The 18,234-nt window shown below is 41.2% G+C and overlaps 1 protein-coding gene across 1 annotated transcript in view; it reads left to right on the top strand.

Annotated features, from left to right (window-relative positions):
• The first annotated feature begins 301 nt into the window (after positions 1–301).
• The window catches only part of arhgap1 (Rho GTPase activating protein 1), a 79,124-nt gene continuing 61,191 nt past the window's right edge, over positions 302–18,234 (top strand). The window contains exon 1 of the mRNA XM_028572243.1: positions 302–441. The gene's annotated coding sequence lies outside the window, so the exon portion shown is untranslated. The remainder of the gene's footprint in view (positions 442–18,234) is intronic.

Below are 18,234 nucleotides of genomic sequence, written 5' to 3'. Positions count from 1 at the left end.
GCATGTAACAATGTGTGTTAACTAATTATCAAGAGAACACAGTGCTGTGGAAATAAGTCTGGCAATGTGAGATTATAGTAGAAAATGTAGGCTACCACCAAACAACAAAATGAGAAGTTGGTGCAGGAGACAGACTTGGAATTTAACTGTGCTGTAGCAGTTGTGATGTCACCTCACCTCACCCAACTGCGTACGTTCTGCAATTGTAATTCTCCCTTTAAGACCATGACAGGGCGCATCTAATCAGTGCTTTTATTTTGACAGATGCAGTAGACTACAATATAGTCTAGCATACGTATATTTTGAAAATAATAAGCCGGAAAAGGTGTCGACGCAGATTGTTGCTGTTGTTGTCAACCGCACGTCTTGCTAATCAAGTCTACGGCGACTTCAGACGCAACAAAGCCCGCTGGGTGACTACAAAGCAACTTTGCAATTACGGTAACGTTAAATAAATATGTTTTATGTGCTGTAATTTTGGTTCTGTTATATAAACCTCGACAATCAAGGCAGAAGCACATTGATCGCGTGAGGCTTTCGTGGTCGTGTGCTCATAGTCGTACAGTAGCGATAACGTTGGGCTATCGTTGGGCTAACGTTAACGTTCGTTTCAACTTGTAACATTGATTTGTCTTAAGGTTAACGTTACTGTGGGGATATGGTTTAGCTAAGCGTAATTCCAGTCTTTGTCTTTACGAATGCATTTCCCCACAGCGTATTAAATATCAGTGTAATCGTATTGAGGCATACTGCGAAATGAACCATACCTGCTAGGCAGTTTGTATGTGTAACGTTATGTGTTTTCTCTTTGTAATATTTGCCAGCTAAGATTGCTTAGCTAGTAAGCCCGTTTAGTTTAGCTTCTCTAAAGCAACAGCGAATATTAGGCCTACTTAAATGTTTTCGCCAGCTGGCTTTGTAGGTAAAGTAAAGGAACTTGGTTACCTGACTGTTGACTTGTTGCATTTATCAGCAGTCATATCAATAGGTGACGTTAGATTGTTAACGTTGGTAACGTTACCCATACTGCTTATTGTACGAAGAGAGGGATTCGCCAAACTCAACATATCTACACTAGCTACAGTTTAAAGCGGACCTACCATGCTCAATTGCAGGTTCATACTTGTATTTTGGGTTTCTGATAGAACACATTTACATGCTTTTATGTTCAAAAAACAGTGTTTTCCTATTTTTTCCCATACTGTCAGCCTGAATAAAACGCTTTGTTTAACACTTTTCTTTGTACACCCTCCCTTCCAAAAAGCCCAGACTGCTCTAATTGGTCAGTGTTTTTGAGTCTTCTGCATCTTTGCTCTCGGCCGTCATTGCAGCCGGGCAATGACTGTAACAGCCAACATATTCTCATTACCAGCCAGTGTCCAAAATTAACTTTTTGACTCCCCGGCCAAGTTGGCGGGTAGATGAAAAAAATCCACTGGCCAAGTATATTTTTTACAGGCCAAAATATTAAATTGCAGGTTTTTTTGTAACTTAGTTCTACATAACAAAACTTTATGGTTGGGGTTACAAGTGCTGCTGGTAAGGACGTTAATGATTAACTGTTTAACTGTTAACCAACAATAGGATCAGCCTAATATTATCAGTTAAACCAATATTAATAAAAAAAATATAAAGTTTAAAAAAACGTCTTGCATGATCAATGTGTTATAAAAAAGGCTATACAACCCATTTATTAACTGCTAATTAGTCCTAACTTTGAACTAGCAAGTTGGGTTTTAAGCACCTCTTTTTTTCTGCTTGTGGAGAGCTGCGTGACACATAAAACTATATTGATGAGGACCGGTGAGTTAAATTGGCTGTCTGAGAGTATACCAGGCAGACCTACAGCTCTGCAGTTGAGCTACTGCTATGCCCAGTGCGCCCCATAAAGATGCTAAAGGGTGATTTTTGCATTGCTATTTGACACTGAGAGCCACTGAGCAAGTGTCAGTATTTGATGAGTTCGGAATGAGAACGGGTTGTAACAGCATTATAGTGGCACTTTCTATCAGGAAAAATCTCCAATAAAAGCTTCTTTACCAAAACACTACTCAGTCCAACATGTTTTAGCAGGAATCTGATCAGAAATCTGGGATAAATTACCAACTTTGGCAACCAGGATTACAAGTTTCCCTGACGTTTGGCTTTGGTAAATACTGCTAATTATGTCTCTCTGTCACATGTATACTGAAGTTGTGTCAGCTGGTAATGGAACTTTTAGGTCAGTGGTCACCGTGACGCCTGACTTCCTGTGATACTAAAAATGATCTCATACTGCTTCTTAGGGCTGCACAATTAATTGAATTTTAATCACGATCACGATTTTGGCTTTCCATGTTCAAATTTGCGTGATCGAGCGATATTTAAAATGCGTCATAGAACGCTCCTTATCAAAGTTTTTGCAAAGCCACTCTAGCGCTCCATAAACCACTGTCTGATCACATGCCTCCTTGAGCCAATCAGAGTTGTTCCCTGCACCGCGCAGCTTAGTTTCTAGATGTAGATAGTCACAGAGGACAGAGTAACGTGAGGAAAATTCCACAACAGGTAGCAGTCGGTCATCATAAGCCGGTCACAATGTTTACCAGTTTACCAGTAAACGCAACATTTTTCCCGTCTGTTTTGTTTTTCAGACAACAGCAGTGACCAGTGCTAGTTTGTGTCTGTTAGCTCATAGCTTTACCAGCAGACTGTTTGACGTCCCGCTGTTGGAAATACAGTCACACTACACCGTTTAGCTGTCAGCATTTTAGCTGTCAATCCAGTTACTACTGTGGCTAACAGTAGGCTAACGTTACCTGCTGTGTAACGTGTTATTAGTGTTTACTGTAGCTAACGGTAGGCTAACGCTACCTGCTGTGTAACGTGTTAATAGTGTTTACTAGCGTGACATGCAGCAGATGTTTCAATTGCAGAGTTTAACCTGGCTGATAAGTCTCTCTCTCACCGGAGCCTAAACGATCGGTACAGGAATAGCAACACAGATTTCGGTGCGGCATAAATGCCTGCGCTGCTCTCTGATGCTACGAAACAGACGTTAGATGCAACAAAAGCATCGCTGCATGTCACGCTAGTTAACACTAACTGTTCACTTGGCAGCAGGTGACGTTGATGTTAGCCTACTGTTAGCTAGCAGCTGGATTAAATGCTAAATGCTGACAGCTAAACGGTGTAAAAGCGTGTCTGTATTTCACTGTAGAGGATTCCAACACCAGGACGGACAAAGGTCTGCCGCTAAAGCTATGAGCTAAAAGACACCAGCACTGGTCACTGCTGACAATGTGACTAAAAGTTGCATTTACTTGAAACTGGTAATCCTTGTGGTGCATTCAAAATTATTGTAAAATACCCTTTTCTCTGCTGTTTTTGTCGTTTCTCAGCAATTTACTGGTGAAAGAAGTTATTGTTAAAATGTATTGTTACATTTTTAATAAATCATTTTTAAATCCCCTTTTTTTTTGTGCTGAAACGGAAATTTAACCGATCTGTGATTCAAAACCGTGATCCGTGCACTGTGATCCATGCACACCTAGTTCTGTTGCCTTTTTACGTGAGCCGATCCCCCGCCCAGGCGACACGACGCGTTTGGGGCTCACTGAGGACAGTCCGCCCCGGTTGACAGCCGCACCGGGAGCAGGGGGCCCCGCCCCCTCCCTGCGGCGCAGCGAGGGTTATTGAGGTAAAAGTTGCATCAAATCCGCCTTGGTTGTTCGTACTGTGGCCACATTGGAATAAATCTGATCTGGGTCTGATTCAGGACCACATATGGAAGTGGCTAGATTTGGGCTAGATTTGAGTGTTCACACTACTTCTGAAGAAGTCTGACATGGTCACTTGACCCCAGATTTGGGCCACTTTTGCCTTGGTTTGGGTGGGATCCTAAAGAGAACCGTTTAGGTGTTGAGAGAAAAGACTCATTTGCTGCACTAAGGTAAATGTATTAAGTGTAAGACATATTTTAGTGACTTTGTTTACTTAGTTATTTTTGTAAACAAAAAAAACTGTGCAGCTCTATCATCTGATAGATCCCGGATCGGGACTCGATATCGGCAGTTATTTAATATTTAAAAAATCGGTTCGGGGGTCAAAAAAGCTGATCGGGGCATCCCTACAATCCCTACCCTATCATTACTCCTCCTCTGGCAAAACAGAAGAGAGAGAGAGAGAGAGACTTCAGTTATCAAACGTACATCTGACAATGACCGTGGAGGCTACAGGTGCTAAGGTGCAATCAAACACACACACACACACACACACACACACACACACACACACACACACACACTAGGGCTGGGCAATATATCTATCGATATATGAGGCTAGATATCGTCTTAAATTTTGGATATCGTAATATCCTGATATGACACAAGTGTTGTCTTTTCCTGGTTTTAAAGGCTGCATTACAGTAGAGTAATGTAATTTTCTGAACACACCAGACTATTCTAGCTGTTCCATTATTTGCCTTTACCCACATAATTATTATATCAACATAACTGATGATTATTTATCAAAAATCTCATTGTGTGCATATTATGTGAAAGCACCAATTGTCGACCCTACAATATTGCCTCGATATCGAGGTATTTGGTAAAAAATATTGGGATATTTGATTTTCTCCATATTGCCTATGTAACACACACACACACACACCTTATACTCTCAATGCAAGCATTAGTTCAAATTCACTGACAGGGTGGCAGGCTGGAAATATTTATTAAAACCATTAACATTTCAGTAATTATTTAATCCAGTGACATTTGGCTACTTTTTGCTGACAAGACAAAGGCTGAATGGCGATGCATCGTAGCCCATTAGGAGGTAGTTAATAACGTTGCAATGCGTTAGTGCTGTTAAACATTACATGGAGCATAACGTTCTATTTACTGGTTTCACGGCAACAATGCCAGCTGCCTCAAACAAACATAATATAGGGCCTGTGTTTCAGGAGAAGGAACAAACGTTTTATAGTTTTTATATGATTTTTTTTTAAGAGATCGGGGTACCTGTCGTTTATGGCACTGAAAATGACGTATTGCAAATTTTATAACACTTCCTCAGTCTTTGTTGGCGCTAGAGAATGAGCTAACTCATGGCAGTTCGTGTAAATGTGACGTTATTTGAATCTATTGATACGTGTTCACGGAGATGTTTTGTCGGTTTACACGTGGCGGACAACATAAAAATTTTAAGTAATGTATTTGGATGGGAAGCGTATTTTGTGGCCACAGCATGAAAATGGTAGGGAGTAATATAAAAAGCGGAAAATCTGCGGCGGAAAATCTGCGGCGCGTCTCCTGGCGTTTTAAGGCGCCTTTTCCCTGTAAGTTTTTTCCTAAAGCCAACCTCCGCCATCCCGTTATTGTGGTGCGTCCCCAGCGGGCTGCCTCGCGGGCACCTCCCGGCTTATGGAGCGTCCTTTTCCCGCCGCTTCATCCAGCGGGTCCCCAGCTGGCCGCCTCGCGGGCACTTCCCGGCTTATGGAGCGACCTTTTCGGCCGCCTCCCGGCGTCCTTTCCCCGAGAAAATAACGTTACATTTACACGTAAAAAACAAGAATAACGTCTCCGTGAACACGTATCAATAGATTAAGAATAACGTGGACATTTACACGAACTGACATGAGACCGGCTGTTAGCCTGTCAAGCACATGTTGCTATCGACACAGATAATTTAGCAAGAGGTTGACGATCATTTAACATATCCCTCCACTGCATATTGCAGCCCTTTCTGTCGTGCCCTGGAGGATATGTCTGCTGCATTACTCCAATAGACCCTTTGCAAACACGTGACTACGACCACGTGACGGCGCCATGACGGACGGCAGAATCACCGGAAGCACAAGCTAAACAGTGTAGTAGACGAGCGGAAAGTTTCATTAGTTTCAAATAAATGACACTAAATAAACTAATAATACTGATACTATCTTCTTCTTCATGGCTTCTTCAGACATTGTTTAAATTCACCTACCCTGGTCCCTAGGTGTTTCTCAATGTCAAGGAAGGATCCTTCGAAGCCAGAATTTCGAGGATGCTATGTCATCGACGTCCGTCGAAGGACCGCTCTGATGTCGAGGATCCTCCGAATTCTACCAAGGACTGAGTCCTTTGTTCGGAAAAAATCCCCATAGATGGCAAAGGATGCATATGTGTATCCTTCGCGCTCCCATATCACCAACAATCCTTTGCGCGCGGCTTTGCCGGCTTGATTAAAAAAATTAAATGGCGGACCTAAGCGGGAGTTGGAGCGGCATCGCTGACGGCGAAATAATCATTTAAACGTAAGTATCTTTAGTGTTTGTCGTACATGTTTCATCACAGTTAATGTTTTAAATCAATGTAAAGCTTAATGCTTTAATGCTGGTACAGATTGCTATAGTAATTAGGTAGATACACCCGAGCTAACGTTAAGCTAACTGAAGCTATCATTAACATTAGGCTGTTGGCTAGCTAGCGGTCTTTTTGTGCCATTTGTATTTTTAAAGTTTAATGTCCGGTGGCATTTTCATCTCTTTTATATGTTGTTACTCTATATGCGTAACGTTAGCAGATATTTAGAAATGTGTGTGTTTATCAGTTGTAGCTGCAGGGTGGTAGGTAACGCTGCACCTTATTTACTTCGCTATCAACGTTACATGAAGGCTAAAATGTATGAGTAGTTTCCCATGTAAAAAGTATAACGTTTCATATAACGTTACGTTATAGCATTCATAATGGTAAACATATTGTTCTTGTGTTTTGCTGTCTTTTAACAGGGACAAACGGAGGCGGTCACTGAGGATGGGAAAGCAAAAGACAAGCAGGGAGACAGAGGCCAAAGACAGATGTTGTATAGCTAGATTATTTGCTAAAGCCTTTTAGAGATTGGCATTCTGAAAATAAATGCATTAAATGAACTGGTTTGTCTGTGTCATTACGTTTTTGGGTGTGTATATAATATAAACTGTTTCAATGTCTATTTCTAACTGAATAATTATATTCAGATGGTACCTGTTTCAATAACTTGTAAGGTACAGAAGCTCTAAAAAGACATTAACGAAACGTGTATCTTTTATTATAACATTTATTCAAACATTACTATATACTGTACACAAGTATATTCAACATGAAGCGGCGATCAGACTCAGCTGCTGCTGATGGTTTTTCCAGACTGCAGACAGAAGGAGAAAGCTTTAGCTTAGTCCAGTAGTTATCCAACCCGTCCTGGTAAGATTAGAATTGTATCACAAATATACCGTATGTAAGCATACTCTAACATTAAGGTACTTAATGTAACTGTGTAGTGGTCTCCATTATAGTCTTAACTGACAACTGTTGACCATTTAACACACTTACACCTAGCTACCTTTACTGTGTTAGTGGGTGTTTATCAATGGTGTTGTTATGACTTTTCATATGTTGGTTGTAGCCTTGTTGCTTGTGTGTCTATAGTACTATTTAACCTTTCTCACTTGCAGTTTACTGCATATCTTACTCCCTGTGGTAGCTCAATGGCTGGTAGTGTTTACCTTGTAGTTGCTGATCATATTTTGTGGCTGAGTTTACTGCATATCTTACTCCCTGTGGTAGCTCAATGGCTGGTAGTGTTTACCTTGTAGTTGCTGATCATATTTTGCACTGCATTTGTTTGAAAGCTAGAAGCTACTGGACAATGAGCTAATGTGACATGCAGTAAACTACAAACTATTGTAAACAACTACTGTAAGCTTAATGTAATTAAGATTAATTAATGCAATTCTCCTCACCAGTTAAGTGTTATGACAACTACAAACATGAACTCCCACGAATTTTTAATTTTATTGACATGGGATAAATAAGAGAAAACGACTATTACTTACATTAAAGCCTATCAGTGTCGGTAACGTTACCTACCTTGGCACGTTGCGGCAAAGTTGCCGACAGAATATTCAAAAAAATTGAACTTCACAGTTCCACATCCATTTCGCATTGACATTTTGTCCAGTGTTTTGAAATGCAGCGCGAAAGTGAAGGCGGCAAAACATTTTCAATGACGCAAGCACGCAATGACGTGCACTTGCTAGCCTGTTCCAATCTACATGCTCTCCGAATGCTCAGGAGGAGTCTGGCCTAGCCTCTGAAGGATCCTTGACATTGAGAAACGACTCCTGTCTCGATCCTGCCGGTAGCTAGCTTGCCCAGCTAGCAGTTAGCTGCCGTCCGGTGAGTGTATTCAGCCAGGCTTCTGTGATAATCATCCCAATAACAATCCATGGAGCGGCGGTGGTGTGGCTAGCAGCTAGCAGCTAACGGCTATCGGCTAGCAGGGCAAGCTAGCTACAGGCACGTACCGTTGTTCACTGGCTGAGCCAATTCATCTTTCTAATGGATGCCTGAACGCATCCCAGCTCTGGGAAATAATTCATCACACGTTAATCCATGCAGTAAATCACGGAGTGTCTATGATCAGTATTAACCACATAATGTAACATCTAGCCATTGTCTTATCTGTGATTATATTCGCTGTTGACCAGTGGATATTTCGACGCGATGGGCAGCAGCTAGCAAGCAGTCCAAAGCTAGCAGAGTGATATGGCTCTGGCTGCAGCTAGCTGGTCGGCTAACCGGGGTAGGAGCTCCGCAAACCCGCATTTAATTCAGTTGTTTGGCCTTTTTGAAGCTAGTTTCCGTGCCATGTCATCTTTAATTTAAGCAATATTTTTTGTATGTGTGTTAAGTTAAATGATCAAGGGAAAGGCTTACTTTTTGGGATATGTAGGTCACTGAATAACCGATGATAGTTATGTGGGACCTGTTAGAAGGAACAGCTGGTTAGCACGGCAGCTAGCTGGGTGAGGAAGTTTTATTATTATTAGTTTTATTATCATTTAAAACAGAAAGGCAATACATATACATGCTTGTGTTGGTGAGGATTACTCTGCAGATTGTGTATGTGAGAACAAGAACAGCGAACACGCTCGTTTGACTCATAGGTTTGACTTGCCGTCCGTCTACAAAATAGCTCTTCCGCCGTCCGTCATGGTGTTCATAATTCGCGGGAGTAGAGTGTGACGTCACGTGCAAAGGGTCTATACCAATAGGTATGAAGCTCAACCCAGCCATGGCTATGTCTCTGGTTCTCAATTGTTTGACGGGCGTAGTAACAATAACTAGGGGGCGTGGCTTTTGCGAATGGTCAATTATACATCTTGTTGCTATATATCATCTGTGGACCACACCATGTAAATTAATGTAAATTGGATCATCTTAGTCAAATAAAGCGGATTTACTGTTGACTATGACATTAGCGTGTAGATGTTTTCAGGCCTGGACTTTTATCCAGCTTGTGAAATTTGGGGCAGATTGCACTATGTAAAGTCAAGACAGCTTGAAGCTTACAACAGCTTCCTGTGTCATGGCGAAACATGTACTACTGTACATATCTTTTTCAAAATAATGTCCCGTGTTGGTCCATCATAAGGGGAGGAACTAAAATTAGTTTGACACCCCTGATCTATAAGAAGGTAGGATGGCCAATTGTTTTGAATTTTCAATTAGTTTCTTTTTATTTATTTTTTCTGACATTTTTAGTAAAGTTGTTAGTATGAGATAAGAAAAACTGTCACGATTGACAGAAATTTGTCTTTGACAGGACAGGCTCAAATGACATATTACATATAAGAACATAAAGATACGGAAACAGTGTAACAACAGAATAGAAAATGCGGTCGATAAAATGTTCGATAACTTGTTTTTCTTCATCAGAAGAAACCAGAGATTGTGAAGCAAGTTTGGTTGCATGAACAAAGGCACTCGCTCTCTGGTAACCTAGCAACGTAGGGAGTGACACTCTAACAGCCAATCATGTAACCGTATCAAGTTTGGTTGCGCCACATCACTGTCTCGTGTTCTTCAATAACAGAACCGGCGTGGAGTGATAAGTGGAAAGTGAGTGCCACAGCGAGCGAGGAAATTGTTGATAAAACAAAAGTCAGTATGGCAGTTTTTGGGGATTTTATAAGTCTGACCGTAGACAGACCAATGTCGTCAGACCGTCGTCCCCACCAACACTGGTACTACCACAAACTAGTTTTACCACCTTAGCCGCGCTCACACTTTGGAGCACAGCCGTATTCGCCAGCAACGTCCAACAACATCTGCAGCTGCTACACCGCACAAGCAGCAGACCGCCATGGAGAGGTACTCTGCATCAGCGCCTTACTAAACGCTACAAAGAAATAACGGAGGCAGACATGTCTGTTCAGAAGCCAGGTTACCAACCTAGCACTAAACCTGCAGAAAATAGTTTCTCAGGTTTCTTATATTTAACATTTTGCACTATTTTATTACACTTTATGAAGCATTTCTTACTTATTCTTTAAGTTTGCACCTTAATGTTAAGAGATAATTGTTAAGTGTTCATTGTGATTTTGGACCTATGTTTACATTTTAATTAATTGAGTGTTTTCCATGGTTGTGTTGACATTCCTGCTTTATAACGGAGGGGATTATAATCAGAGGAAGGTTAAGTTTAAAATAAAAATGTTTAAATTTAATTTATATTTTTCTCCTGGTCCTTATTTTAAATAGGTCATAAAAAATATCAATAATTATCGATATCAACCGATATGAAACACTTATATCGCGATACAGTTTTCAGCTATATCGCCCAGCCCTATGTTGTATGTATGGCTGTTCAGGGTGGTGATGGCAGTGGGGATGAAGGATTTTTTACTTGTTTTTCCTTGCAAATGGGACTTATGCAATGCAAACGTTGTTCACTGCTCAAGTAAATAGGGCGGGCCTTAGATACGACTTGCCACGCTTAGCAAAGTATTTATGGTCCACTCAGCTCATGGAACTTTTCAGCTCAGACATCTGTGAACCAGAAAGCTATCACTATGCTAGCAAGATTCAAAGTCAATAAAAATGTGTACAGTTGGCAATCAGTAAATATAATTTACATATATATAACAAAGTATTTATTAACCATTACCAAGTTATCATAATCATCAGTTGTAACTTTATAATTGCCATCCAAATAATGTTCTCTCTGTCTCTTTTTCTTTACCTCTGCCTCTCTCTCCAGTCTGTCAATCTCGTCTCCATTTTGTCATAGCCTTTTGTTAACGGCTATTTGTTGTTTTGTCTTTTCTTCCAACAATCAAAAACTACTGATTACAAATAATGTTTATTGGCAGTTTACAAATTATTTTTTAAAGGTATACAAATTATTTGGTAATCATTAACAAATACTTGATAAAAACATATATAAAATGTTAAGATGTGTGCAACAATAAACTGTTAAAATAACAAAAACTAGCATTACAAATAGTTAGTAAACATTATTATAATTTCATTGTCTTTTTCTACCAGTAAAATAACTATAAACTTAAGTTTAGATTACAGTACTATCAATTTACATTTAGTAGTCATGGTTATTATATTTTTGGTTAAGTGTTACCCAGCAGTAACACCGACTACTGCAGTAAGCTTATTTGTTGTCCTTCACACAAGCACACACTAGTCAATCTTGTCCAGCATAGATTCTGTGAATGTTATGTGTTTGAGATGTGGTGCTGTTTTCTACTTGTTTCAGTTTTTAATATTAACTGTAGAGATAAGTCATGTCTACAGATGATCTCACATTTACGTGGTATGTCCTTGGCCTTTTGCTCTGAGCTATACTAACTGACCTGCTGTGGGAGCACAACGGGGTTGTGTTCAGGAAAAATCAACAAAAGAGGAACCTGTTATTGTTTACATCATCTAAAAATTCCAATGTCCTCCCTGAAAGCTTTTTGGTCACTGAAAACAGGCCAACTGTGTGCTAACAGTTGCTAACAGTTGTTTTTTGTGGTTGGTTAGACGCAATAGGCAGACTGTCTGTTGGTGAGTAGCAATATTTATTTAAAGCAACTTGCTGTCAGCTAGCATAACATCATATAGTAGAGAGAGAACAGAGGGTGTGTTTGTGTGTGTAAGTAGTGGGGGTTGGGAGATAAAAAAAGGAAGTGCGAGTATAGAAAACGGGGAGAGAGTAAATATGTGAAAAGAGGAAGAGAGATGCATAATTCATTTGAAATAGTGACATTATGGTACTGTTTCAGGCTGAGTTAACCTGATTGTTATTTGAGCTCGCAGCACCTGAGAAGCCCCGTGGTGAGGAGCAGAGAGTAACAACGGTGCTTTTCAGGTGTTGCGCTAATCACTCTGCCCAAGTAGCAGTGCTTTGCCTTCTGAGAATAGTTCCCAGTGGGGAGAACAAGTATTTGATACACTGCCGCTTTTGCAGGTTTTCCTACTTACAAAGCTTGTAGAGGTCTGTAATTTTTATCATAGGTACACTTCAACTGTGAGAGACGGAATCTAAAACAAAAATCCAGAAAATCACATTGTAAAATCTTTAACTAATTAATTTGCTCACCTACCAACCAGTAAGAATTCCGGCTCTCACAGACCTGTTTCTTTAAGAAGCCCTCCTGTTCTCCACTCATTACCTGTATTAACTGCACCTGTTTGAACTTGTTACCTGTATACAAGACACCTCAATCAAACAGACTCCAACCTCTCCACGATGGCCAAGACCAGAGAGCTGTGTAAGGACATCAGGGATAAAATTGGGAAGCAAAAAGGACCACAGTGGCCTCCAACTGAAAATGTTAGGGGCGCAACCAGAAAATTTAGGGGCACACACCGTAAATCAACATACTAACCAAATATTCACATTTCTAATAATTTCCACTGTATTACTAATAAATACTTTGATAATAGATGCAGAAATTACAATGTGCTGTTTCAAATTCAGTGTCACTTTTGAAGATTCAACATAGAAGGCACCATTGCTGTCATGACAGTAAACAAAATATTATACCAGCTCTAGTCTACAATTACAATGGATTCAACTTAAAATTAAACATGCATTGTTTAGGCTACTACCCTTAGGGTTGGGTACCCTTTGCATCTGAACCAATATCGGTACCGATACCTGAAATTTGGTTCCAGTACCAAACGGTACCTTTTTTCGGTACTTTCCCTCTAATTACAAAACAATTATTTCAGTTGTAAAAATAATTCCAAACCTATTTATTTTATGTAGGTTTAGAACATTATGTTATGTTATTTTATTTGAATATGTTACTCTAAAGAAATTAAACAAAAATAAAAATAAAACCCCTCCCTCTCTCCTCCCAAACCCATCCCTACAACCTATTCAATGAAATTCTTACTCACTGTAACTTTTTTTAGCCTGTTTTATTTTCATCATGACCGTTGTCAATTGCTCTTTAATGTTTCATGTAAAGCACTTTGAATTGCCTTGTTGCTGAAAGGTGCTGTAGAAATAAAGTTGCCTTGCCTAATAACCTCAGCCTGTCAGTCAGTCACCAGGGCACAGAAACCACTGTTGTGCCTGCTGCTTGTCTCACAGGAAGTGTAACGCCGACAGCACCGCATCTGTTTTCGGCTCGCCATTAATATCATACAAATGGCAAACGCTGTCTGTGTGAAGTTTTAAAAAACTGTAACCATACTTGCAACCACTTTATCGGCATTTCCGTGACTCACTGTGACTTCAACAAAAGTGTGTGTGTGTGTGTGTGTGTGTGTGTGTGTGTGTGTGTGTGTGTGTGTGTGTGTGTGTGTGTGTCTGCTCTCTGTCAATTTTCAGAGAGGACAGATAAGCTTGCGCTTATGGGCTCAGGTACCGACATTTCGACATTTAACGTGTGAAAAAAGGGGACAAATTTACTGGTCGCACATGTGCGACTGGATGTAAAATTCAGTCGCACACTCTCAAATCCCGCCGGGTTTTCCTCCTCATATGCTGCTCGGAGAGCTCACAGGCTGGCCAGCCGTTAATATCATCCACGTTATTATTATTGTTAGCTGCCGCTGATTCTGGATGTGATTTAGCCTGTGAGGCATTCAGGTTTATTCAGAAATAACCTCTCTCAGCTAAAGGCTAGAGGTAGGACGAGACACGACAACATCCTGTCTGCATGGCAGGTGGCCAGTGTAGCTCCCTGTTAGCCCTGCAGACCAGACTGAGCTCCGGGAGTCAGTGAGGCTGTGGCGGGGGCACACTCCTCAGTCAGCCGATTTGTTTCAGCAAGCAAAATGGCTGAATTTATTGTGCCGACCTTGAAAGTAAGCTAACTGTTCAGGTGGACTGCCCGGCAGCGCGAGCTTGCAAACAAATATCTTTGTGTTCAGGCTTCTTCCACACCCTCGGAGCGGGTGTTCTCAACAGCTGGGAACACAGTGAGGGCCAGATGTACAGATGTAGCCTACATTTGCGAAAGTAGCGTTGTCAGCGCCATGGCCAACCCGCAGAAAGCGCACAGTGTGATACATCAGTTTACATCGTATTTACCAAACCTGCAGTTCATTGGGTAATCAGTGCCTTTCTCCGCCCACTGTACCGTAAATTGGGCACATTTAAAAGCGCAATTGAATGGCCGATGTCTAAGAAATCCTGCTTGATGCGTTATTTTGGTATTAGTGGTGGGGAAATGTATATATTTACTAGTGCGCTGTAGCAAAGCGTTAAGTACTGGCGGCTGAGTGCAGACTGTGATATTTCCACTTCTTATGCTATGACTGTTTGAAATGATCCTGATGCCAATATTTTGTAATGTAGTTTAACAACTGCTGGAATGGAATCTGAACGCTGAGTCGGAGATTCGATGTCATCTTTGATTTCTTCCAGTAACTGTATGGCAGGTTTAATCTGTAACGCTTAATGATTTTGTGTTCACTCAAAAGTGTGATACTTATGGCCAAAAACTTTTCAGCTCATCTCCTTGGCCTGTGTCTCCATCTTGCTCAGATTACTGCTGCCATTTCACCAGGAGGCATATGCGAGGAAACCCATGGTCATGGGCGGTATTTGTACATACTGCGGAATACATAATTAGGCGCACTTTACGCTTCCCCTCCCATCTCTTTATGGGAAACTCCCACTTTCCCCTTCACCCTCCAATGAATGAAAAGACTAAGGGGTTGCTATAGTTGCCAGACGGAGTCTAAATTTTAAGGTTGTGGTGTATGGTCTGATGTAGCGGGACGGTTAGTCATGGCCAGGCTAGAATTATTTTGGTAGGAAAATTGCTTTGATGTATGTTTATGCACCTAATACATTTGATGTCGATTTTACAAAACATTAACTAGTACTATGTTGGAATTTAGATCAGGGTCTTCAGAGACTGCAGATCAAAAACAAGCGTGTTGCGACATGGGCCGACAATACTGGGCTGATTGACCTGTGGCGCGTTAGATTAGATTAGATAATACTTTATTTATCCCACAATGGGGAAATTCACTTATTACAGCAGCGGTTTTTCCCCAATAAAAACAAACCAACAAACCAGGCAAACAACCCCCCCACACACACACACACATAAAAAAAAAACACTGAATGAATGTAAAGTGGCATTATATAAAAGGTATTTAAGTAAAGTGTGGTGGCCATAGTGCAAAATAAATACTGTAATGTAGGTAAGTTGCTGACCCCTTTATGAAAGACTTCTTATTGTTCTCATCAAGGCACAAGTTCTTTTCTAGGATAGACTATCTTTTTGCTTTCCATCAACTTTTTGCTAGTATGGGTATATCTTTACTACCGATAGCACAGATCATAAAGGTGTTCTTTCTGCCACGTTTAATACACTTTCCTTACATGCTCCTAGGTGGTGATTACAATTTAACAGAGAGTGTTGTGGAGGGGACTTAGAGAATTTGGCTAACACTTTATAATAACCATCATTAATAGATGGTGTTGTAGTTCTTTCTGTCGCTAGTCCAGATATAATTTGCTGTATTATGACTACAAATGAGACCAACATGCAACTTATATTGCAGCCAATCTAGACACCAGCCCTATAATGCCAATGAGGGGAATTGTTTCAGACAGTGTTTCCGGACTCTGACATTTCTCCCACGCAAATTCTCTCTTTTGCAGCAGCCGCTGTGTTGTTTTTTTAACTCGCTGTTTGTGCGCATGAGTATTTCCGCCATTCTAGTCTCGGTTCGCTAGTCTCGGTTCGCTAGTCTCGGTTCGCTAGTCTCTGTTCGCTAGTCTCGGTTCGGAGCATGTGTGTCCTGCATGGTTCGTCAGTACACTGTTAATGTACACTAACCTCTTACTGCCGTAGTGCCCACTTTCGACACCTATGTTAAAACACTTACTGGAAATGACGAGCGGGATGGGCGTGACAAACGCAACCCATGGCAGCAGATTGGACGATTGAGTCACATGGGTCTGGCTGGTCCCTAATTTCAAAACAGACTGTCATGGCGGCTCGTTCAGAATACGATCTCATATTGTACTAAAATAGTTCACCGAAACGTGTTTCTGAAAACATTTTAAACGAGAAATAGGCCATGCAGTTGCTGAATCTGTCTTCATTTCAGATCGACAAAGGTCAGTTTAAAAGATTTTCGTCAGATTTTGATAGACACCGGGCCGACCGCACCTCAAGTGGAGTGGGGTGCCGCTGCAGGTCACGTCACGTCACCTGCAGAAATGTCAAGTGGGAGAGAGGCTGCCCAGAGCTGGAGGATGCACCAGCGTCGTTTATAGTCTGGTGTGTGGGAACATTTTGGATTTCATGTTACCTATGATGAAATAAAACAATATAGAACTGCCACTGTGTGCATGTTTTGTGCAACATGCATTCAATATGCTAATTTTAGCTATATGCTGAAGTATATTCTGGAGTGTTAAAGATTAAAAGAAAAAATAACAAGAACCGTACAGAACCGAAAACCGTGACCCTAAAACCGTAATACGAACCGAACCATGGGTTTTGTGAACCGTACCACCCCTAACACACACACAGACACACTGTCTGTTACTGAGTAAGTACAGGCATGCCCAGACGGGCGCGAGCAGCGGCTGCAGGGGGGATAAAACAGCCGAGAGGAATTTCTGCTCCAACACATAAACTCATCAACTAATATTACTGTACAAAGCACCATATACACAGTTTCGATACAGTTTCATCCTTAAGTGTGTGTCGCGCACACACACCAATGCAAAGTTTCGACCCTTTCATTACAACTAGTGTTGTTGTAACGTTACTCTTGGGACATAAAAAAAAACTCCACTTCCAGACAAGGAATCACAACCCACCCTGTAGCTAGTCAGCGCGGGGACATTTAGCGGATTTAGAGTGAAACCATGCAGGCACATCCTCTGCGCCGCTGCGTTAGATCCACAACTCCCACTCCATTGTCCGATGTCTACTCGTTCTAAACACTTTTCTCTGGGCCAGTTGTACAGCCTGGAACACTGCATTTACGGACCGTGGTTCATTTTCAATATCCTTGAAAAACTTCCAAACTTTTTTCTTTCTAAAGTACACAGCACAGCTTGCAGATAAGCTTGTGTGTGAGATCCTGACAGAGCTCCAGCTCATAGCGGGTCTGTGAAGGTGGAGAGGCCGGCCAGGAAGGCAACAAACCTGGCAAGCAGCCGCCGGCATGTCACAGCAGATTGTGGAGCTTCTCAAGTCCGACACGGTCATACCAAATTTGCAATTAGCCATGAAATGGCCCATATTTGAGCTCTACATAGTTGATTTCTTGGATAAAAAAGTCTCAGAAGTGAATTTAGTAATGAAATAGCAGGCGAACAATGTATACAATTTCTGAGATCTGCGTGACCTAGATTAAGAAGACTAGCTGATCTCAGGTCAGTGGTGTATTTAAATTTTGGGGTGTGACAAAGGTAGAGACTAGAGCCAAATAAGGTAGGAGTTGAGTTGACGTCAACTATGAGCTTTGTTGAGTTTCGCCCGTTTTCAGCAGCAGTTTCAAATTGTGAGATTTGCATAGGAAAAGGATGTCAATGGGACTTTGAGGTACTATGTACGCCTATTTTACCCACCAAACTGTTGTAATTCAACTATGACAAGGTAAAGGCTAGCATTGGTTGGGGCAGTATCATCATGTAGCACCTGAACCTTCTTGAGATCAGGAAAGAAACCTCCATCTGAGAATGTGTAGCAGAAGAAGTCCAGAGTGGTTTGTGCTTAGGAACATTTGGCCTTGTTAAGAGTCACTTTCTTCTCCTTAAGTCACTGAAATTTTGCCCTTAAAGCTTGATCATGGCCAGCCTTCATTCTGCCAAACACCAGAATGTCATCACTCAGGTTGATGACTCCTCCAGGGCATGCTGAATGGCATTTTCAAATACGTCTGCTGCCGAGGAAACTCAAAAACTCAGTGTTTTGTAGCATCGCAGTCGTACATGAGTGGAGTTGTGATATATCGTGAT

Source organism: Perca flavescens, chromosome 24, assembly GCF_004354835.1.
Source record: "Perca flavescens isolate YP-PL-M2 chromosome 24, PFLA_1.0, whole genome shotgun sequence".
Taxonomy (NCBI): Eukaryota; Metazoa; Chordata; class Actinopteri; order Perciformes; family Percidae; genus Perca; species Perca flavescens.
Note: the sequence above shows the minus strand (reverse complement) of the source record. Positions and strands in the feature narration are given on the sequence as shown.